A 22,920-nucleotide genomic window follows, 5' to 3' on the forward strand; every position below is an offset into this window, starting at 1 on the left:
CTGGAGTGCAGTGGTGTGACCTTGGCTCACTGCAACCTCCGCCTCCTGGGTTCAAGCAATTCTTCTGCCTCAGCCTCCAGTGTAGCTGAGACTACAGGTGTGCACCACCACACCCACTATTTTTTTTGTATTTTTAGTAGAGACGGAGTTTCACTATGTTGGCCAGGATGGTCTCGATCTCTTGACCTCGTGATCTGCCTGCCTCAGCCTCCCAAAGTGCTGAGATTACAGGCGTGAGCCACCACGCCTGGCCCCCATTTACAGAATTTTTTTAATGACAGAGTCAATGTGACCTGACTGTTGCCTTAGGAGATTGAGACCTGTTGAGGACATATCTACCTACTTCACCACTGTGTGACCAGTACTCCACAGGGTACCTGGCTCATCGTAGAGGCTCAACCAGCACCTTCTCAATAGTTCGTTTTTCTTTTTTTTTTTTAAAAAAAAAAGCAGTGCATACCTTTTGGCATATAATGACTATGTTTTCAGAACAACTTTCTTCATGATTATTCTCCCAGATATTATTTTTAAGAGTTACCTAGTATTCCATTGTGTGGATATACATAATTTGTTTAACCCCCTATATTTTAATATTATGTTTCCAACTTTTCACTATGATAAAGAGCTCTGAGATTAATAATGACCTGGATTATTTCTTAAAATAAGCCCCTAAAAGTAGAATTGCTGAGTAAAAGAGTATGTGAGCACCTGTGCTCTCACTCTCCAAAGCTATCCTCTAGACGATTATCTTGAAGGCAGTAGTCACGAGCTTTACAATTTAGGTAAGCTACTATGGACTTATCAAGCGGAGCAATCTCCTAAAACAGGTGCCTTGACATCTGGAGCAGACAAAGCTCCAGACCTATTTTCGGGACCCATCAGACACAGAAATCTGAGCAGCAGCATCTGCTCCAAGGGGCCTCTGTGCTCCTCCCAATGGCTCAACCTTCTCTTCTTGCTCAGTGGAAGACAGAAGCATGTTTGTAGCATCATACATACCTCCCCACCTCTGCTTCCACTAAGTCAAATGGTCTTCCAGTGATGCCAGAGGCATCATTTTGTTTCCTGTCCCACCCATAAGACATAGAAATATCAAGCCACACAGAACTACAGCTGGCTGTCAGTGTGTGTCTGCCTCACCCTCTTTTACCTATTCACTTCCCGTTAGTTCCTCCAAAAAGGGAAAGATGGAAAGGAACTCTCCATGGCATTAATTTTCACTTTTTATACACTTCCATAAAAAATGGGCCTTTTAAATACTTTCCTGGTGGATTTAATGAGAGTTTTAGATGCACTGTCCCCTAAAATACATTTAAATATATGGTGGTTTCAGGAAACCCGTCCAGAAACCCCCAATAAGAGCCTGTGGGCCACTGATAGCACCTTGAATTGAATGAGCAAAATGAGGCTTGAGAAACTTTTGAGAGCATTCTCATGATCCTGCCTCTGTTTCTAAAATCAAAGGGTAGGAGAAAACCAGCCATGCTGAGGGTCCTATGGAAACCTGGACCACTGCCCAGGCAACTGCTTAGAACTTTATAGAGCCTTTCAAAGTAACCCAAGTGTCACTACACAGAGCACAGCAGTAAAGCAAATGTTAAATTAATGACCATGTGAATGGGTGGCATTCTGAGGCAAAGGTAAGGTTTTGCCTCCTGACAACCCGGTATGATACATATTTGCTTATTTAATTATTGTCTATCTGACCCTTACCAAGAAAACTCCAGGTAGACTGAGACTTTGCTTTATTCATATCTATATCCTGACCTTGTCCAAAGTCAAAACGGCTGGTCCCCATGATTCTGAAGGCTCAGGTTAGAGATGGAGGCCATCCACAAAGACTTTCACAAAAAGCGATGGCATATAGGGGACATTCTGTGTACTTGGATCTGGGGGTGTGTAGAGTGAACTAATAGCCAGGGGAACAATAGGGACAGGCTCTGGGATAAGATCAGGTAGAACACACAGAAAAGGACTACACAGTCCACATGGTGAAAATCTCAACAACGCATGGCCAGAAAACTGGGTACAGATGGATAGTGCCTGTGCAATAGCCCAAGTCTCACTTACGGTCTATCTAGTCAAATGAATGGTCAACATGCCACCCAGGAGAAGAAAGGGAATCAACACAGACTGTCTCTCAGAGGAAATCTCAGGATCACCCTCTGCTGCCACATCCCAAGGTCACCTCAACAACTACAGAATGCAACCCTGTACTACTGTGGACACAGGCCAAGGGTCTTCACACCACAACACTTGTGACATAGTGGTTATTATTCTCATTTCACACAGGAAAAAGCCAGTGTCCCAAAAGGATTTAAACCCAAGCCCACTGCTTTTTGTGACTCCCCAGATGGCTTTCAAAGTCAGAGCCCCTGGGTCCTTGCCTTCCCAGTTCCCGTTATCCGGAAAAACCCTTTGTGCCTGCCATCTCATAAATGGCTCAGAAAATGCGTTATTACCTTACCAGTGTACCTGGACAGCCAGCTGCATCTGTCGTCACTGCCCTCATCTGCTCTGCCTCTGTCTCAGAACAGCTCGGCTTGTGCTGAAGGCCGTGGGTCCTCTACACAGACTGTTTCTTTCACAGTCCTCTTCTGGTCTCATGCCTTTTCTCCAGCATCCCAAGCATCTCTGCTCGCCAGTCATCTACCACCTGCCTGAGCACCTTCATCCCTGTCACTGCCCCCTACCTTTCCTCCACGCTTCCCTCTCCCCTCCTGGTTTCCTCAGGAGTAAAACACTCCCCTTCTCTGTTGGCCTCAGGCACACTGGCACCCCCCCACACACACACCCTTTTCCAACTCCTGCCTAAACTGTCAGCCTGTGTCTGTTAGGGGGAAAGAACCTGTGGGCAAAGCCTCCCTTCCCACCCTATCTCCCTCCCCCTCCTGATTTCTCCTGCCTCTGCTGCTGTTGCCCACCCCACCTTGCCAGTGAGGTGGGTATCACTTTAGCTAACCCTCCCCACCACTTCCTTAGGGGATAGTTTTCTGGAGGTCTGTTCTCTACCACCCTGTCCCAGGGCTTTTTTCTTCAATCCCTCCATCTCCATCTGTGACTGCTGGGAACACTCTTCTCAATTTAAGCATCTTCCACCTGCTAAACTAAGCTGAGAATCCCTCGCCCCTTAACCTGAGATTTGTTATAGCATCTCCTATCCTTCATGGATTCACATAGTATACCTGCACGACATTTTAAAAAGACTGAACACTACATTTTGCTCCCTTAATGGAGACAGCCTGCCAGGGGGGACATGCATTACAACCTGGGAAATGCCAACAGCTTATTGCTATTTCTATAAAGTGGTCTGGACATGAAATTAAGGAGGACTGGGAAGGTGGTGCTGAAATCAGCTTCTTTTGTATTTATTGATAATAAACAACTGGCGAAAAGGAGAGGAGGAGGGGAAGAAAAAGAAAATAAGAAACTGGAGCCACTGAAAACACAAATGAAAGGGGAATTTCACATTAGCCAAAAATTCAGTGAAAATAAAACTTTGTTTTTACTAGAGTCTTTCTTTTAAAACCTGATTTATCTTAAAGACAGAAAGTTGTTAATCTTCTTCAGGTTTTACATTCCTAGCAGACAACTAACATTTAGCCACTTTTGTTGTTGCTGTTGTTGTTGTTGCTTTTCTGCGACACAGCCTCACTCTGTCGCCCAGGCTGGAGTGCAGTGGCGCAATCTCAGTTTACTGCAGCCTCCGCCTCCCGGTTTCAAGCAATTCCCCCACCTCAGCCTCTCGAGTAGTTAGGATTACAGGTGTGTGCCACTATGCCCAGCTAATTTTTATATTTTTAGTAGAGACAGTTTCACCATGTTGGCCAGGCTGGTCTCGAATTCCTGACCTGATAGCCACGTTTTTTAAAGACAAAAAAGGAAACTGTCAAGTACTCCTACAACTCCCCAAGTAATTTTGAAGTACAGGTCCAGTTCTGATTCTCCCTTTGGGGGCCGACCACTAATAGCCCATATCTTCCTAGGCTTATCTCTACTGTCAGGGTTATGTCACTAAAAATGAAAACTTAACGTGGCTTTCAACCCCAAAACAAAAGAAAATAAAAACCAAAAAATGCCACCTCTGCCTCCATCTACACTGTCCTATGGTATGGGTTCCCTTCTGTGCACACAGGGAACCTGGGCAGGTGACCTCTGTCCAGTCGTCCCACCCCTGACCCAGGAAGGCTAGCTGTGCTGCTTTGATACTGTACTCACTACTTGGTGATGACGTCATCTGTGGACATGTCTGTCTCCCCACTAATCCCTAAAAGATGCAGACACCATCACACTCATCTCTGTCTTAAGGCTCACCAAGAAGACTGGCCCATAGAGGACTCTCAACACATATTTACTGCCACTGTCAACCCTGAGTTATAAAAAGACCAGACTGAAGAATGTCTCCACACCTCAACAGGCCTCTCCAGCCTCTTCAGTTGGCCCCTGGCAATCCCGCCATCCTCTCTCCCCTGCCACATTTGCTCACCAAGCAAATGAGTGGTTATAGGCTGACAGGGTCACAGGGGAGCCCTGATAACTAGTACAGAGAAAAATCCAAACCAGTGTTTCCTCCCAAATACAACTTGCTTGTACTGTTCTCCTCTGAGTTCTTTCTAAATCCTGAGTTCCTACAAAATCTTTCCATTCTAAAAGGTTTTCATTCCAAGCTTTAATATATGTAACATTTTTCTAATAGGAAAAAATATCTGGATTCCAAGACAGAAAACTTCTGCTCTAATAATAATTCATACTTCTTGAGAGCTTAGTGTGTGTAGGTGCTGTACTAGGCTTGGTACACACTGTAGCTATGTGACCTCACGGCAGCTGGAGGAGAGCTGTACAAAGCTCCTTTTTCCTACAAACACAGTTTTCTACTATAATTAAACTAGTCAAATAAGATTATCTTCTGCCTCTCCACTGTCAGGCTTTGTATCTCAATATACTTTTAATTTGTCTGTGCCTAAATTCCCCCATAGGGATAAGTGGTGAATAGGAAGTCTTTCTTTATTTTTTTTTTGCCAATGGGAGGGGGAATGAAAACCACGAGTTCAATTTTTATTTCATGAGGTGGAAAGCACTTTCAATGTCTAAATCTGAAATCATCCCACCTGACTGTAACTAGAAGTAGGAGCAGCTGGTTTCTCACTGACGTGGGCACTGCTGATAGCAATGGTTCTCAAAGAGCGGTCCCCAGACCAGCAGCATCACAGCATCCTCGAACACATTAGACATGTCAACTGCCCACTGCCACCTGCACCAAGCTCTTTGCCTCACAAACTCTGGCAGAGGTCGGGCCCAGCCCTGGATGTTGTAAGTAGCCTTCAGGTGATTTTGATACATGCTGAAATCTGAGAGCCACTGGCTTCCGCTGATAAACATCTGAGGTCATAGGAATGCCCTGCTGGGCTAACCTGTGTATTACAATGCTTTATGTAAAGACACTGGCTCCCCACCAACAGTACCTATTCCTTTCTGCCACCTGGCAAGGGTCCCAAATACTAAACTCCAGGGCATTCTTTTTCCTACTTTCTTGGGCAAATTACTTGTGCCCCACTCTCTGTCTCCAAAAAAGGAACAATGACAATATCCACTTCATTGGGTCAAGGACTTGGTGTCTGACATGCAGTTAGCCATCAACAAGTGGGAATCCCTATGATTCCAACATCTCTGCCAAAAGGTCTAATCAGAACTAGGAATATTGCAAAATAAAATTTGCTTCCTGAACGCTTACCACCTGATTTTTTCTCCCCACTCCATTCCAGAGTCCTGAGTGAGGACATCCAGGAATGACAGAGAATGCACCTGGCTCCACTGTCTTTCAGCATTTACTTGTTCAGTCTGCAACAAGAGCGTCTACTGAATGCCTGCCAACATGTGGGAAAAGCCCATTCTATAAATCTGTACAGCCTCCAACCAGGTCTTTCTGGACAAAAGCCATCAAATTCTAGGGCATAAAGCCTCACACACCTCAAGAGAGGTACAGAAGGAATGTGATGAATATTAACAAAAGTTGTCATAATAACAGCTAATGTTTATATTGTGGTTACTGTGCCAGGCACTCAGTATCTTATAAATGTTAACTTATATAGTCACCGCAACAACCCTGTAAGATGGCTGCTGTTATGACAGCTACCAGAGAGCTGGGGAAACTGAGGCACAGAAGGTTTGCATAACCTAAGGTCCTATAGCTTCTACATGATGAGGTTGAGATCCAAACCAGGGCTCCAGGGCAAGTGCTCTTCACCACTGTACTGTAAGACAGGGAGCTTCCGCTTATCTAGGCATCTTCTATTTATTACCAATCCCACAGCACTGATTTTAACATACTTACGTTTAGGCACAATATCCACTGTCAAGGAGTTCAATATTGAGCCTTCAAGGCCCCCAACAGAAATGATAATTCAACTTGGTTTCTCCAGCCCCTTCTCCCCTCCCTAATCTAGTTCCATCTAAGACACATCAAAATCTCACAGAGCAGGATTTCTCTCTTCTCATAACTCCCCTGGCACTGCACCACTTAACCCCTAATTATATACCATCTGTCACATAGCATTCTCTAATTGTTTCCTGTATATTAGTCTTTTCTTCCCCACTCGACTGTAAAATTCTTTGGAAGTACCCGTACTTTCTGTGAAACCCAACAAAACCAGGCAGAAACATGGGCTTGTAAATGTAGACTCTGTGTTACACATTTATTGGCTGGCTTATTCACTTTGCATTTCTGACTCTTCTTTATTATCAACCCTTAAAAACAGATAAAAGTATTAAGTATATGCTATTTATTTTATTTTCTGAGGCAGGGTCTTGCACTGTCATTCAGGTAGGATGCAGTGGTGTGATCACAGCTCACCACAGCCTCAACCTCCAGGCTCAAGCAATCCTCTCACCTAAGCCCCCCAAGCAGCTGGGACTACAGGTGTGTACCACCATAACTGGTTAATTTTTTTTTTTTTTTTTAAAGATAGGGACTCACCCTGTTGCCCAGACTGGTCTCAAATTTATGGGCTCAAGCAATCCTCCTACCTCAGCTTTCCAAAGTGTTGGAATTACAGGTGTGAGCTATCATATTCAGCCGGCTTATGCTATTTAAAACCAGCATTAGGGGAGGTATTCCACCAACATAACCTGAAAACAACTCTGTTTTAAGATCTGTACTCCAAGCATCTCCTATGCTATCTTTTAAACCCTTCAGCAGCCTCTATAACGGGGGGGGGGGGGGGGGCATGTTATTAACCCAGTTTGCAGAAAGAGGGACCTAGGCCTACCAGAAGTGAGTAATTTCACCAATGTCATCCGAGGTTGATGAATTAAGAAAGATTTTTAAAAGATCTGCCCTAAAAATCCCTTTAGCCTCCCTTTAATGTGGGGACTACGGTGTCAAGATTCAAATTACCCTCAAAGCAACCTTTATAAAAAATGTATCATGACAGAGAAAGTTTGAAACTCTATTAAAAATTCATTCAAAAAAAAGAAATTATGACCATGTTCAAGGATAGAATTATAATATGAAGACAGAAAATCTTACAATATTAGACAGAAAAATAATATTATATATTCAATGCAATACCCATCACACTTACCTAACTTTGTTGAGAACTAAGCATTCCAAAATGCATATGGACACACAAAGATCCACAAATAAACAAGTCAAGTCTGAAGAAAAGTGGGGGCTCACGCTGCCATATAAAACACTGCAAGGCCATAATAAAAAAAATGGGGGGCATAGAAACAGACAGATGAATTACGTTCCATTTAATGGGGACAGTTTCAGTTTGGGATGATAAAAAATATTCTGAAAATGGATAGTGGTGACAAAAATGTCAATGTACTTAAATGCCACTGAATTATACACTTAAAATTGTTAAACAGTAAATTTTATGTTATGTGGATTGTATCATAATTGAAATGAAAAATGAAAAACATTTTTCATCCTGGTCAACATAGTGAAACCCCGTCTCTACTAAAAATACAAAAAATTAGCTGAGCATGGTGGCGCATGCCTGTAATCCCAGCTACTCAGGAGGCTGAGGCAGGAGAATTGCCCGAACCCAGGAGGTGGAGGTTGCAGTGAGCCGAGATCGCGCCATTGCACTCCAGCCTGGGTAACAAGAGCGAAGCTCTGTCTCAAAAAAAAAAAAACCAAAAAAACACATTTTTAAAAATTAATATGTTGAAAAAGGAGCTAGACACAAAATAGTACCATACTGTATGGTCCATTTATATGCTATTCTAGAAAATACAAACTAATCCATAGTGACAGCATATCAGTAGTTGCTTAAGTCTGGGGACAAAGGGATGGATGGACTAACAAGGGGCCCAAGGGCAGTTCTGAGGTGATAGAAATGCTCTGTATTTTTACTTCGATGGTTTCACAGGTATGTACATCTGTCAAAAGTAATCAAGCTGTACACTTTGAATGGATTTACTTTACATAAATAAGTTACAACTCTTATTTATTTATTTATGAGACAGGGTCTCACTCTGTCACCCAGGATGGGGTGCAGTGGTGCAATCTGGGCTCACTGCAAACTCCCCCTCCTGAGCTCAAGCAATCCTCCTGCCTCAGCCTCCTGAGTAACTAGGACTATGCCAATTAGCCAGGCTAATTTTTGTATTTTTTTGTACAGCAATCCACCCGCCTCAGCCTCCCAAAAGGTTAGGATTACAGGCATAAGCCACTGTGCCTGGCTCTGGTTTTTTTTTTGTTTGTTTGTTTGTTTGTTTTTTGTAAGACATGGTCTCTCTATGTTGCCCAGGCTGGTCCTGAACTTCTAGACTCAATCCTCCCACTTCAGCCTCCCAAAGTTCTGGGATTACAGGATTGACGCCCCATGTCCAGCCTTACTGACACTTAATAAACTTGAAAAAGTAAACTAATGTGTGTATATGGGAACCTGAGATATGATAAAAGTGGCTCCACAAAGCTATATGAAGGAAATAATACACTTTTTAATAGATGATTTAGGAAAACTGTCTCACAAAACAGAAAGGAAAAAAATAAAGTGAAATTCCCTCATTATCCTATATATAAAGACAAGCCTCAAAAAGAATAAAGCCATCAACATGAAAGGTAAAACTGGAAAGCTGACATAATACAAAATATCTTCGTAATTTTGGGGTAAGGAAGAACATCTTAAGACTCCTAAAGTGCAACCAAAGGCAAAAATTAATGGATTGAGGCTATATCAAAACTAAAAATTTCTGAAAGTTACCATCGAGAAAGTTGATAAATAGATGACAGGATGGGATTAACATCTAGAATATACCAAAAAAATCTGCAAATCAAGACGTTAGAAAAGCATGTATGAGTAGTAAAAGAAATTGTAGTCACTAACAAATATATTAAATGAGTTCAAATTCACTAAGAAATCATTTAAGTTCACATGAAACAATGAGATCCCGCTTTATGGCCACCAAACATTGGTAAAACTACAAAGATGGTTAATAACGAACTTGAGCAAGAAAGTGGGGAACCAGGAACCCTTGGGCACTGATGTGGGAGCAGAAAGCAGCTGAGCAACGCTGGAGAGTAATTTAGCAGTGTTTAGTAAAAACGGGTATGTTTCTACACCATTATTCAGCCATCCCATTCCTAAGTAAACAGCCTTAGCAGTGGTTCTCAAACTTTCCCATGTATCAGAATCTCCAGCCTAGGAATGCTGAGACACAGTTTAGAGTTTCTGATTCAGGAAGTCTAGAATGTTGGGACCCAAGAATCTGCATTTCTAACAGTTCACAGTTGATGCTGTTGCTGCCAGGTGTGGCCATACTTTGAGAACCATCACCCTAAGGATATTCTCAACCAGATCATTAAGAAAACGCATACAGACCCAGCTACTCAGTAGGCTGAGGTGGGAGAATCGCTTGAGCCCAGGAGGCGAAGGCTACAGTAAGCCAAGATTGTGCCACTGCACTCCTGCCTGGGCAACAGAGCCAGACTCTGTCTTAAAAAAAAAGAAAAAGAAACAAAGGAAAAAAATGCATACAGGATGTTAGCTAGTGGTAACAGGAGTGGAGGTGAGTTAAGCATCCATTATTAGGGAAATGGGTAAGTAAAAGTAATAGACACACAAAAGACCAGCCCTATAAAGCAGCAGTCAAGGCAAAGCACTAGATAAACCTACACCAACTGGGATCTCACAGATAAAATGCTAAAGTTCTTCTGACTTTTATGAATGCCTGCAAATTTCCACAATAAAAAGCTTTAAAGTTTGAATTTAAAAAAGAATGAAATCTGTAGCACAGAAGCACTTGCGTAAATTAAAAACAAAGAAGGTAACTCAATATCTTTAACAAGAATACACGTCCTGCACAGGAGAGAAGGTGTCTCTGGGGAATAGAGATCTGGGGTGGGGCGGGAGGGGAAGAAAGGAGAAAAACATAAAACAAGCAAGGGGCTTCTGCACAGTGAGAGGATCCTGTGGCAAGAACTAGAATGTGAGCTCAGCTCTCAGCACCAAAAGTCTAAAATGTAAATCACTCAAGTTCTCTAAATCTCCATTCACCTGTATTTACATATAATGGTTGCTTCAGTGAAAGCCCTAAAGGCTTTAAATCATTAAGGGGGCAGATCAGCTTGTCAATGAGAGTGGAGGGGAATCTTTCTCAATACAAGCTTCGGGTGATTTCAGGCCCCCAAACTCAAACCTGCTACTTTGACATATTAGTTTAAAAAGACACTGGTGCTCTTGGCTTTTGGCAGAGTATGTGTGTTTGTTTTTTCCGTGTCTTTCTCTTCACTGTCTGAGTCTCTATGTCTGTGGATCTTTGTGCAACTGCATGTGTATGGTGTGTTTATCTGTGGAGACGGAGGACTGGGAGAACAGCAAAGCATTCCAGCGGAGATTGAGCCACACTTGTTCATCAACGCCATTCAATGCAGCTTTACTGAATCCGGAAGTCACAGTTATAAAACCAAGATACCTTCCTGGGGCTCCACCCACCCTTCTCTTTCCCTTTCTTCACTCTCTCCTCCCCGACATCCAATGCTGTCTCCCAACTCCCACATCCAAGTGGGCTGATCCAAAATAAGGTCCTCTTGTGACTGCGTAGCTTAATAGAGGTAACAACCTTTACAAGGATGCTCTTGGAGAGAAGAAATAGCCATTTATATTCCTCACTAAAAGACTTTAATAGAAAAGCCAAAAACCTTGAAGACCAGGCATATCATAAAAGTTCTTCCAGAAGAGACTGTTGTGGCTATAGCTACCATCCAAAAAAGGCGAAGTGATCTATAACATGTTATGCCCCTACCAAGGACACCAGGGCCAAGGGTCTTTCCAAGTGCCACTGAACTGTTTGCCATATGAAGTGGTGGGAAAGTGTATGTGGCAATCAAAAAATAAAAATCACCAATGATCAAATTTGCGTGAGAAAATGCAATTGATCCTTCTGACAGGATTGCTTAAAGAAGCAACCTCACTCCAAGAAAGCACATTTTTAGGGGAAGAAAAAATACCTAAACAATTGGAGGAAGGAAGAGACAGTAACAGTAAAGGGAAGAATGAACTGGCAGCACACTCACACCTCCCTCCTAAAGACCAGGACATTAACCCCTGTGTGCAAACAATCCAGAATTTTTATTCCCAAAACACTCTTTCAGCTTTTCAATAGCAGCACTTTTCAGAGTTTACCTGAAATGTCATGTATAAAACGAAGTTTTTAAGTTAAAGCATATTTGACATGCAACAGGAGCACTTTTTAGTTTTAAAAAAAATACTGCCAGGTGCAGTAGCTCACACCTGTAATCCCAGCACTTTGAGAGGTCAAGGTGGGAGAATCACTTGAGCCCAGGAGTTTGAGACCCACCTGGGCAACATAGCAAAACCCTATCTCCACCAGAAGTACAAAAAAAAAAAAAAAAAATAGCTGGACTTGGTGGTGCATGCCTGTAGTCCCAGCAACTCCTGAGGCTGAGGTGAGAATCACCTGAGCCTGGAGAGTTCAAGGCTGCAGTGAGCCAAGATCGTACCACCGCACTCCATCCTAGGTGACAGAACAAAACCTGTCTCAAAAACAAACAAAAAAGAAACTGATGGCTATGCTTAGGAGTCAGGAGTCCATTTGGTTTTCATGACAAACATTAGCAAAGCACACAATTTTTCTAGCTGAAATGCAGGATCTGCCACAAGTTTGAAAATTAATAAATTTAACCAGAAAAGTAAAAGAATCTTTTAAGCTAAAACTGAATGTCTATGGTCAACACAGGTAATCATGTCTTATGAAAACATAAACGTTCTTTAAATGTCAATGTGCAAAGGCATTGATGCACATATTTTATTCTAACCATATTAATATAAGCTTAAAAATACATGATGAACATGGTGAATACTGGTAAACTCTTCTGTTAGGAAGGATTTTTAAATTTTCAACTGCAGAGGCATGTACTAAGTACTGCAAGTTAGACACTGTGCAAGATGCTAGAAATTCTCCAATGAATAAGATACTGGTTTAATAACTGTGTCCCTCCGATGTCAATTTAATCCATCCCTGGAGTTAATGTCTTTTATTAAAAAGTTTCTGGATATTTCAAATAGCTTACTATCATCACTGAAGAGTTGCAGAAATATACATTACTGTTTTACTAAAAACATAAATTGCTATTCTGTGAAGCAGAACTGGAAGGAACTGTGTTTTACATATCACAATCCCTTTCTGCAGAAAAACTACTTAAACTCCATGGTGGCAGCGGCCACCCCCTGCTACCCAGCAGGTCATGGGGATGGAGAGACTAAAAAAACATGCTATATATTTCTGTATACTTTAAGAGAAGCAGTAGAGAAACTCGAAAGACCAGGGCCTCCAGAGCTAAACAGGAAGCAAGATAAGACAAGTGGGCTGCTACAGGCAGAAGGCAGCTTCTGGAGGTTCCCCCAAAGCTGGCGCCTCTGACAGCAGGCACAGGCTGCTGCTTGCTTGCTTTGCTTGCTTCTTTGCTGGGCCACGGCATGTCTTCGGAGCTGGAAGGCTGCCACCTGCTGAATCACCAAACATCCCTGGGCTTCCCTTGGAGCACTGACCAGACAGGCACCCATCCCCCGCTGCCTTCCTTCGACCGTGGACATTTCACACCCGACCAATGAAACGCCCAGCCCTCTCCCCTTCTGCACAGGCCAAAACAGCCGCCAACCTCGTTCATCTGGGCGGCTCTAGGCAACTCCCATCGCGTTCCTACGTCACCAGTCCCACTCCTCTCTTTCGGCCCACTCAGTCCCCACTGAATGTTCAACCCCACAGTGCCAGGAAGCGTGGGGAGTTCACAGCACAGCATATCAGACATTCGCCGTTTCCACATCCAGGGAGCCAACCAGAAACAGCCCCAAACCTGAAAGCAAAATAACCTGTCCAAACATCTTTAAAGGTCCAGGAAGGTAAATGTCAAGGGAGCTAAAAAAGCCGAGAGGCCCTAGAACATAGAAAATAAACTTCCCTTTCAGAAAGCAGCCCTTCACTTGGTTTCGTAAGCGTGAACCGCTGAAGTCTGTACTGTTTGAAGGTGAAAACAAACATCTGAGAAGCACCTGCCTGGATTCCCTTCGCTCCCTCCGGCCATGACAACCCTCATCCCGATTTCTACTTCGCGGCACTAAAGAGGAAAGCAGCATGAACCAGAACGCTCCAGGCTGAATCCGTTAGCTGGACTAGGACACTCTACCCCGCCCACGAGAGAAAGCTCCAAGCCGGAGTTCGGGTTGAGACCGTGAGAGAGGCAGCCGCTGCTGCCGCGGTTTTGCCCTTGACACGTCGCCTGGAGATAGCGGAGACCCCCTCTGCCACGGAAAAGCCGCGTCCCGGAGAGACTGTCCAGCTGTAGGCTGCGCCGGTGCCCCCCTAGGCCTTGCCCCGAAACGTCCCCGCCTGGCGGTGTCAGCCCTGCGGGGTCTCAGCGCCTCCCGCGAGCCTGGGGGGCTGTTACGTGGCCTGGGGAGAAGGGGCGCCCTCCTGGGGGAAGGGGGTCCCACCTGTTTTGTCGTCGGGGGGCATCGAGGGGCCACAGTGGGGGAATCCCGAAACAGTGGGCGCCTGGCCCGCTGCGATCTGGCCAGAAGGTACCAACTGTCACACCGCCGCCGAGGCTGTGGGGGTGGGGCCGTGATTGGAGTCGGCCCCTGTAGGGGTCTCCGGACCCCCGGCGGGCCACTGCCCAAAGGCTCCTCGCTTTCAGATCGCCCCAATTCGACACCAAGCAGCCCTCCAGCCCGCACGCAGGAGCTCTGAAAAGGTGCCCACTGTCGCCCCCTCCTTCCTCCCCGCCCCAACTTGGCCGGAGAGCCCCGCCGGCGGCCCGCCCCCTCCGAGCCCGGATCTCGGCCGCCGGACCTCCCCCCGCGCCCACCCCCGGGGAGCGGCAGCTCTGGGGGAGTGCCGCCAGGTACGCGCGCGGCACCGCGCGGGCTGCGCTCACGCCCCCTCGCCCCAGGGCAGCCCGCGCGCCGCTCCCCGGCCTCAGGCCCGGCCCACGAGACTGGTGTCCGATCCGCCCCGGAGGCCGGCTCTCTGTCCCGGCCCCACGACTCACTTGCACTGGAGTCGCGGCAGCCGCCGGAATTCTGCTGGCGGAGCCCCCGGCGGCGGAACGAAATCCGGGGCAGGGCAGCGTCGGGGCTCCGCACCCCAATCGCCCTCTCCGGCCCGCTCCTCAGGCGCGAGGGGAGAGCAGCCTGCCCTGGCCGGTCCTTCTGGCTTCCGACCTGCCCGCCCCCCGCCGCGGCTGCCCCGCTGGTGCAAACGCTTCCGACTTGCCACCGCGAGCCTACCGGGCTGCCGAGCATGCCCAGTCCGCGGCCCGAGCCGGCCCGGCTTCCCGCGCGACGCGCGACTCCGCTCCTCCGGGTGTTCGCGGCGGCCGGGGCGCGGGGGGGCGGGCCCGGGCCGGCCGGGCGGGGTCCGCGGGGTTTCCTCCCGGCACGGAGCGGGACCCTGAACCAAGGGGCAGTCGGGGTTTGCACCCCTTGAATTTTTCTTTCAAGTAATGGGAAACTGAGGAGGCGAGCGCTTTCTTCAGCGTTTTTAGGGGCCCACTAAGTAAGGCCGGACGGGAGCCGGGTTTTACAATCGGGTACGGTAAGCCCCTAGGAGCTCGGCGTGCAGCGGGGAACGCAAACTCAGCTTGACGGAAGCCGGGCACGAGTTTGCCAACTACTCCTAGATTCTCTTTCCCACCAAACCCCAGGGCTGCGACGCTTGGGATTAACGCCAGATTGATCATTCAGAGGAAAGGGCCGACCTTCCTTTCTCTAACTATAGACTCATCTCCCTCCCGCAACAAAAAAAACGCCTCGGGCGACGCCTGGGAACGTGGAGGCGCAGCGCTCTAGCCGCCGGAGGTGAACACTCCGGCTCCGTCAGAGCCGCCCCGCCCCGCCTGGGCCCCACCTCCCGCTGTCCCTCCGAGCTGCCGCGAAAACCCGGAGAGCGGCGGCGGCAGGGCGGAAGCCCACGCATGCCCAATAGCCCCACCTGGTGTGGGTCGCCCGAAGGAAGGTTTTCCTCTGTTGCCCGAGAGCCTCAGCGCCCAGGTTAGGGGTGCACGGCGAGGACAGCTAGCCTTCCGCCCGGGTGCCCGCCCTCCCTGGCCGGCCCGCGCCGCACCTCGGTGGCGGAGAGACAGCTCAAGGCCGTGCCTCCCGCAGGGTCGAGGACTTGGCGAGCGGGGGAGGGGGTGCGCGGCGGGCCCGGCGTGACACGTGACTGTCCGCGGCGCTCTGGGCAGCCATCTTCCGCCTGACCATCGGGCCGCGGGCGCTCGGAACCGACCCGGGAGCTGGCGGGACGGGAGTGGAGCGCCGTACTCCCCCGCCACGCCCTCCCGTCGGGCGCCGGGCTCCGGGCCCTGGCCTCCGCTTGGCACCTGCCTCCGCCTAGTCCTGGAGTACAGGAGTCCTGCACTGGCCTCTGGCTTGCCCGGAGGACAGGTTCTCGCCGGGGCCAGAAGCAAACTGCCGCGAAATCCAGACAGCAGAACTCCGGTGGCAGAGGGCCTCCGCTTCTCCCCAGAGGCGGAAGTTGGCGAGGTAGTCCTCCCGTTATCCAGCGAGAGCGCTGCTCCCGCTGCCTCCCGGTTCAAACCTAGTCCCTGCAGAGGAGGCGTGATGTACCGGCAGAGACATTGGACAGAGGCCGTGCTCTTCCCTGCGGTGCATACACCGCGGCCCCTGCTGGTGGGCAGCTTGGATGGTGCTAATGTTCACAGTGAACATTTATTGAGCGCCTGCCACGAGTTCCTTGGGTTTCCTGTTATCTTGGGACCTGCCGCGTCACTGTCACCCGAGAATTTGTTAGAAATGCTCGTTTTCGGCCCCACCTAGACCTACAGAACCTGGAACTGCGGGTGGGGTCCTGCAATATGATTAACAGAGTCCTCCAGGTGGTTCTTACGGACGCCTCTGTATTTCACTTAAGCAGTGGCGTTTTAATAAGCCAGGCAATGAAAACTTCCATAGTTTTCCCCAAAGCACAGTGAGGAGTCAGGGATTCAAAAAGAGGTAGTGTGCCCCAATGCAGGCGTTTTATTGCACCCTCCACTCCTGGCTCCTCTGGCTTTTTCACCCCTACGACACAGTACTGCTCTTCTCAGGAAGATTAGGAAAGTACATTTGTCACATACGTTTGTTACGTACAGCTTTAAAGTAACAACTGAAATTCAGTTCAACTGCATGTTTTGAGGGCAAGGCTCTGTGAGGTGTAGTAGCCCTACTGGCTATTTTTGTCAGTTTGCACCTAAAAGGTGAAAGGAAGGCTTGGTTTCTTGTGATGTAAAGTTTTTCAAACTAAGAGAGTGCCAGAAAACTGATGGCTGGTTTTATCTCCCGCGGTGGTTTCTCTCCAGTGCTATACAGAATGTGCTGTAAGCTTTGGACTTCCTGAAAATAAGGTCCGAGTAAGCATCTGGTCTTTGATGTACTTTAAAATGCACCCCATCGCTGCATGCAAGATAACTACATTTTTCAAAATATTAATACTTTTTGAATGTAAATGGTGTGTCTAGGGTACTCGCATAATTTTTTAATAATTATATGTTTGAAATGTTTCATAAAATCCTTTTAAATTTTTTTCATGAGTAATTTTAGGATTATATATATAGCACATGGAAAAAAGCAGGGCATAGAAGTATTTCCACTTTAATTTCAATTTCATAAAATAATTCTTCAGAGAAAAAATCCATGGATAAATACACCATACATAAAAATAAAACCATAAATAAATACAGAAAGAAATTTAAAGAGAAATCACCATAGCAGTAAAAGTAAATTCTAAGTGAAGAGATTATAAGAGACACTAAGAGTTGGCCTTCCTTGAAATTTAATTTAGTTTCATGGTCCTTAAGTCACTATTATTTGTAACCAAAAAAAAAAAAATCTTTAATAAAAATAATTCTCTTCAGTCCATCCAATCCTAAAGAATTTTTACCAATGCCCCCCCACTTTTTTTTTTTTTTTTTCCAGAATTATCTGTCATTGCACTGTCACCTAGGCTGCAGTGCAATGGTGCCATCACAAGTACTGCAGCCTTGATTTCTGGGGCTCCAGAAATCCTCCCCCCTCAGCCGCCTATCTGAGACCACAGGTGCAAGCCACCATGCCCAGCTAATTTTTGTATTTTTGGCAGACAGGGTTTCATCATGTTGTCCAAGCCTGTCTTGAACCCCTGAGCTCAAGTAATCCACCTGCCTCGACTTCCCAAAGTGCTGAGATTACAAGCATGAGCTGCCACTGTGCCTGCCCTACCAGTGTATTTCTTAGGGAAATTTTAATAAACATCATATTGTTGTAACATTTTAGGATTCTCAAGTACACAGAATATCATGAATTATGTTGCTGTCAAGACAACTAAGAAACAAAAATGCATCACCTCCAAGTCACAATCTGTCATTAGAAATCATGTTAAAAATAATACTAAGAGAAAACACTGAGGCAAATGCCTCACTTGCCAAAACAGCTATTCTGAAGTAGGTGATTTGGTTCCAAATGAATGACTTTTCTACCTTTAGAAGGTAAACTACCTGATTTAAAATGTGGTTTTATTCAATAGAACTTTCAGCAATAGCCATCACTCACCATTGAGAAGGGGGACCTCTCTCACCACCTTAATTTTTGTAGGTATATCTTTCACCCCCCTAGTTTGCATAAGACATCTAAAGTACTTGCTACTTCGTACTTACGAGATACAGTGATGATCACATATTGTCATCAATAGAGTGGGCCAGTGTGATGTTTTGTGAAATGTCAGAACAATCAAGATCACTTCTATGTTATAAAGAAAGCTGTTATGAACTTTTGTATACAAAAAAAGTGAAATTGGAGATGGACCTTGAAATATTAGTATTTCAGTGAGAATCTGAGGAAATAGGATTCAACTAGACAAGATCACTTTTGCGATTCTAAGATCAACTATTATGGCAGCGAGCAGAACTAACGGAGCCCATGGCATATGCACTGGGAAGGCATATTATGGCCCCTATTGGGTAACAGCAAATCACTTCTGATGAACCTTGCAAACTGGTATGGAGGAAAAGGCATTAGCCGGGTAAATAAGTGCATACCAAATGTCAGATCTGCCCCAGGTGCATACCAATGTGTTAATCTGCCCCAATAAAGATACCAATTCTGGGAGAGCAGCTGAAATTGAAGTCCCCATCTGATTACATTTATGACATTCCATAGTCATTCCAAGATCCATCTGTCTTCTGCACCAGCTAAACTGGTGAATTAAATGGGAGAGGTTATAGGTATCACTACCAACAACCTGTAGTCAAAGTTCAAATAGTGCTCTAGAAGCAAGGAGCCTTTTGTGTGTGTCCATGGAAATTTGTCTCAATGGAAACCAGAACGACATAGGCTGAGTAACAGGAGCAAGACCTCAGGAGCCCTCCCTTACCCCTTTAAACTCTTCTGGCCAACCCGGATTCCAAACCTAGGCCAACCAGAAAGCTAGGTGAGGACGACAAAGGTCATTCCAAGTATTGGTCCCGAGGCTTAGATTTGATAATACTCATGGTTCTGTGCTCATTCCTGTGTCCCTGGCTAGGATTCCTGGCTTCAATAACTGCTTGACTCCTCCTATTTATCTACCAAAAATTGGAATTTATTTGAAGACACCAGGGTAGATCAGGGATGCAGCTGAGGCTCAGGATGAGATGGGAACCAGGAACTGGAGTATTGAAAAGAACCCTGAGAGTCTTCCTTGTATCTCCTCTGCATTTCTATTTATTCTCTCCCTCTGCTTTCTGGCTTTTCGCCTTCAGTTCCATGAAACAACCACTTCAGAGCTCCCAAGTTTTTAATCTCTTCCAGAAAGTAGCAAGAACAACCTTACCTATATTCATTAACCCTCTTTTCTAGTTGAATCCTATTTCCTCAGATTCCCACTGGCCACTTAATCTTACTAATATTTCAAGGTCCATCTCCAATTTCACTTTTTTTTGTATACAAATGTTCATAACAGCTTTATAACAGCTGCAAACTGTAAACAATCCAAGTGTCCATCGATAGGCCAATGAACAAATCTATTCAATGAAGTAGTACTCAACAATGAAAGACACAAAACAAAAACTCTTGACACATGCTATCACATGGAGGAAATCTCAAAATAATTATACTGAGTAAAATAAGCCTGACCCAAAAAAGAGATACATATTGTATAATTTCATTTACATAGAATTCTGGGATATGCAAACTAATAAGGCACAAGGGCACTTGGGGATAATGAATCCATTCCTCACCTCGATCATGGTGATAGTTTTACATGAGATATACATATGCCAACACATTGTACACTTTACATATGGGCAATTTATCGGGTGTCAAGTATACCTCAGTAAAGTTAAAATAAAAATATTAGTGGGCTCTACATTCTGGAGACACTGACAGTAGAACAGTTATCTTCAGCTTGAAATATTAGGTACACTTTAGTAAAAATACTTTTTAACTTTATCTTCACAGTTGCAGCAAGGAAACCAAAAGGGGAAAACATTCACTGATTGAAAAACAATGTCATAAAGTCATCCCAGTTTCTGGGGCGTTGGTTCCAGGACCCCTGAGGATACCAAAATCCTCAGATGCTCAAGTCCCTGATTAAAAATGGCACAACATTTGCATATAGCCTACCCACATCCTCCCATACACTTTAATCATCACGAGACTACTTTTATTACCCAATACAATGTAAATGCTGTGCCAATAGTTGTTATACTGTATTATTTAGAGAATAAGAAAAAAAGTCTGTACATTTTTGGTATACATACAATTTTTTCTTAAATATTTTTGATCTGCAGTTATTGAATCCACAGATGTGGAACCCAAATACAGCAGGCTGACTGTATATTAAGAAAAATTACAAAGTAAAAATGAGGAATTTTCATTCTGTAAATGAAACCAAATCTAACATATTTCTTAACAATGAATAAAACCACTTAACAGTCAATTATTTGGTGTCTGACAGCTGTGTCTCTCCTGCATATTGTTACAGCAATGGTGCCCTTGGGTTCGGAAGCCTGAACTGTGGTCTTCAGTTGTTCCCCACACTCCTCTATCAGAGGCCCAGACACTCCAAGACACCGGAAAAAGGCAAGTGGCTTTCCCTGATTGGTATCGGATTCCTGGATGGCTATGTTTCTGCATACTCCACCATCAACAATAAGAAGGGCACTGCTTTCCACAAAGGGACCTTGCAAAGAACTGACTATCTTAGATGGACTATCTTTGAGTTTAACTTATTTTGAATCTGAGTCTGAGCTTTCATTTCCAGATGACACGGTGCTGTCTGACTCCTCTGTGTCACTTGCCTCAGAGCTGGAGCAAAGTGTCTGCTGCCCAGAAACTGAATGGGCTGCTTTTAATGCAGTTTCTTCTTGGACAAGAAGTGCTGCTGCTGCTAGTTCTTCCAGTTCTAACCCCAGCTGGGCCTTCGTAAGGGAGACTTCCTTTAAGGCTTCTGCAAGAACTGCCAACTTTTAGATTTGACTTTCTGAATGCACACACAGTAGACTGAGATGTAGAGATCATTCAGTACGTATGCTGTGTTGTTTTCCTGAAAAATTTTGCGAATATCCAGAGACACTTTAAAACTGCACTTTTACCTAGTTGTAATATCTTTATAGTGTTCCTGTAAGCCTTCATCACCAGCTTGAAATGGCAGTAGAGTGGGTAACACAACACCCTTCTTCCAAAAGACACCATGATAGCATGAACATTAGTCCAAGTCTCAAACCACCATAATGCTGGACTCAGTTTCCTGATATTACATGCAGATTCAACGTTCTTCTCTCCTTCAGTGACACAGGTTTCATAGCAATATTCCAGAAGGACATCAATCAAACTGTAGTACCCTTGACAACAGGTTCTCTTGTCCAGCAGATAAGATTTACTGACAAATTTTTGTAGCTGATATTTCTCTTCTTCAGAAAAAGACACTAAACAAGCATGATTTCTTGCTCCTGACTCTTTCCAAAAAGGCCATGATTTTTTAATATTTGTCAGTCCACCAAGGATTGTACTTCAAAATCTGTTCAACCGCCTTGTCTTCAAAAATGTCAATTAGATAATGATCAGGATCAAACTTGGCCAGCTCAGTGGCCAGGAACTTCTGTCTCAGTTCAGCTGCAGGGCTGAAATCTGGATCCTTAATATCAATAACATCACTCAATTCATCCTGTAACCACTGAAACACTCCTGATTGTAAGTTTCCAAATCCATAGTGGCACTGCAGATTCATAGCACTGTCTGATACCTCTTCATAGGGTGTCTGCTCAATTTCCCAATCAAACTCTTCATCGTCAACCACTTCAGGAATCTCAGAAGCACCTATTTCTTCCACAAGTGGTCTCACTGTCCTGGATTTTCTTGGTGCCAGAAGAGCAGCTAACATGTCTAGCCCCTGGGCAGGCGAATGGTAAAATTTCCTTTATCTGCATCATAGGACCCTTGCTCGCTTCCATTTTCTACAATTTTTCCAGGAAGGGTTAATCTGAGTACGTACAGCTTGGCATAGAACTTGAAGTCAAGCCTCTCAAAGTAGACGTTGAACTCAGACCCAGGCATAGAGCATGTGGATGGCGATGGTCAGGAAGTCCAGCTCTTGACTGAGCCGGACATAAGGGCCGGTGCCAATTGCTCTCACTGCCGCCACAGTCCTGCCACACAAACTCTCCCCAGTTTCGCCTTTTTTAAATAAAAGATGTCTGTCTTCCAGGACACAAAAGCCTCCTATACACACATTTTGGCACTTGATTATATTATGTCTTTTACAGTGCTCTGCATGTTTCTTGCAGGTAAGTCTTGATTCTTCAACTGCATATTAAATATCTATCAAGGATATATATTTAGCTTTCATCTTTCAGAGCTCCTAGCATAGGACTTGGCACCAAGTAGCCGATAGTAAACAATTATTGAACCATAATGTATGATTTTATTTTCTACTTTTCACTGGTATGTTTTTGTTTAAAAAGGGTAAACCACTAGCAATGAAAATGTCCTTGTTATGTTATCCTTCTTCTCTAATTAGCAACCACCCTTCACAATCTGCCATGTTACATTTAAAAAGGATTTTCAAATTAGACATTTATGCCTGGGCATTAACCAGGGACTGATGTATCAGTGCCATCAGCAGAACACTGCCCTGGCTGGCAGACATGGCACAATTGTCAAGACTTGTAATTTACTTCTGGCTTTTCAAATAGTCAATGTGTAACTCCAGGCAAGGTTTAATTATCTCCTCTTAAAATGGGAATAATATAACCCACCCCCACTTTGCTTCCCATGGGTATCATGAGAATTAATTAGTTCTGTAATGTGAATATATGTCTATAAAATGTTGTATAGTTCATTAGAGGTAAACATAAATGAAAACATAAGATATTGTTCAATGTATTATGAATGTTCATTGTTGCTGTGTTTAGTACCAAGTACATGTATTACAGCAATA

General features: G+C 45.0%; 1 protein-coding gene and 1 pseudogene across 9 annotated transcripts in view; both read right to left on the reverse strand.

The window, feature by feature from the left end:
- Positions 1–15,550, reverse strand: part of SGMS1 (sphingomyelin synthase 1) — a 313,773-nt gene extending 298,223 nt beyond the window's left edge. For 7 of the 9 annotated variants that reach the window (XM_074382524.1, XM_010333308.3, XM_074382523.1 and 4 more), the window contains exon 1: positions 14,519–14,784. The gene's annotated coding sequence lies outside the window, so the exon portion shown is untranslated. Of the gene's footprint in view, positions 1–13,961; positions 14,238–14,518; positions 14,785–15,459 lie in introns of those variants that run through there. The other 2 variants (XM_074382520.1, XM_074382519.1) reach the window with 2 other exon arrangements.
- Positions 15,551–17,074: 1,524 nt separating this feature from the next.
- LOC141580615 (protein SHQ1 homolog pseudogene) lies at positions 17,075–22,037 on the reverse strand (annotated as a pseudogene).
- Positions 22,038–22,920: the final 883 nt, after the last annotated feature.

The sequence above is a fragment of the Saimiri boliviensis genome, chromosome 12, assembly GCF_048565385.1.
Source record: "Saimiri boliviensis isolate mSaiBol1 chromosome 12, mSaiBol1.pri, whole genome shotgun sequence".
Taxonomy (NCBI): domain Eukaryota; kingdom Metazoa; phylum Chordata; class Mammalia; order Primates; family Cebidae; genus Saimiri; species Saimiri boliviensis.